Below are 1,514 nucleotides of genomic sequence, written 5' to 3' on the forward strand. Positions count from 1 at the left end.
GGGAGATAATAGGTTGTCTAGAAGCAATGGTTTGGGGACCTACTGATGGCTGAGATTCAACTTTTCTTAAGATGTCATTGATAAAATTTGATCGTCCAAGGGTCATCGGTCCCTTAGATTTTTCAGGTTTGGGGTGTGGGATTGTATTTTTTTCTGGTCTTTTCTTCTTATTCATTCATGAAAAAATTCAAATGTTTACCTTAAATTCATAGCAATTCTACTGGAAAGTGGGTGGGGGAGCAAGCATTTTACTTGCTCCGTACGCAGGTTCTTACCTTCCATTTTTAATACCCATATCTCTCTCAACAGACAAACATCAAACACCTACTTCACTTCTCTGTAGTTGTGCTGAAAAGAAGGCAGAGGAGCAAGCACTTTACTTGCTCGTTACGTAGATTCTTACCTTCCATTTTCAATACCCAATTCTTTCCCAACAATAATTATTAGCATACATCACTCTTTGTAAAATGGTGACACTTTCCCTGACAACAATGCCAAAATGTTGGTTGATAAAAGGTGTCTTTTAAAACTACTAATTACCTCACATTAATCATCAACCTGGGCAAGTCCTTTTATTCCAAGCATGTACATAATATGTGCATGCTATGAATCCAGAGAGTAATGTTTCTTAAAATGAAGTATAAAAATTTGATACAAGAGTAAACAGATGCATTTATAAAACTCAAGTTGCAACTGTTAAAGGAAATATTACATCTAAGCATCAAGACTTAATCCTCTGCTTGAAATCATAATCAAATCTCACACAAGAAAAACAATAGCATCAACCGAGAGCGTAGTAGCAATAACCAATCTCTTCTTAGCTGATTCTATCTAAATCATACTCAATCTCAATTAAGAAATCCAAATGGAAAGGATGTCAACCGAGAGTTCAATAGCGATAACCAAACTCTTTCAGCTGATTAAATCAATAAGGTTCACTATCTTAACGGCTAAGTAATTTAATCTTCAATAAGCGTAAATAAAATCAAATGAAAATGCTGCAAAACATGTAAAGAAAATGTACTAACTTCAATATAAGAAATTGGTAAAGAGAAAATAAGATAGACTCACAGAAAATGGGAAGACTATTAAACCAATCAAACTTGCGAGAATCAGAAATATATAACACAAGGGAGCAGTTTAATCCACCAGAGGTCGGGCCCTTAGCCACCAACGAATACTATTGATCTACTTCAGAGAATACGAATGAACGACAACGTGAATTATATATTAACTATTGAACTCAAGTATCATTTCAATACGGTCATGTTCTCCAAAAGCATGGGTTTGTAAATTAAATTTACAATTTGAAATAACAGAGATCGATCCCCTTTCCTCCTACAATGTTTTACTTTTATAGTCAGAAAGAGGTAAAAGGTAAATGTGAACCCTCGGGATCAGGAGATCCTGAGGGATTCACAACTGAATGCTATCTTTTGACACCCTTCATATTTAGCGTTGATCCTCCTGAGTCGTTCTCCGACCTGACCGCAACCGACGCGCCCCATTCTTCC

The sequence above is a fragment of the Pinus tabuliformis genome, chromosome 4_2 (genome assembly GCF_031772625.1).
Source record: "Pinus tabuliformis cultivar Carrire ecotype Pingquan chromosome 4_2, CPIR1, whole genome shotgun sequence".
NCBI classification, from domain to species: Eukaryota; Viridiplantae; Streptophyta; class Pinopsida; order Pinales; family Pinaceae; genus Pinus; species Pinus tabuliformis.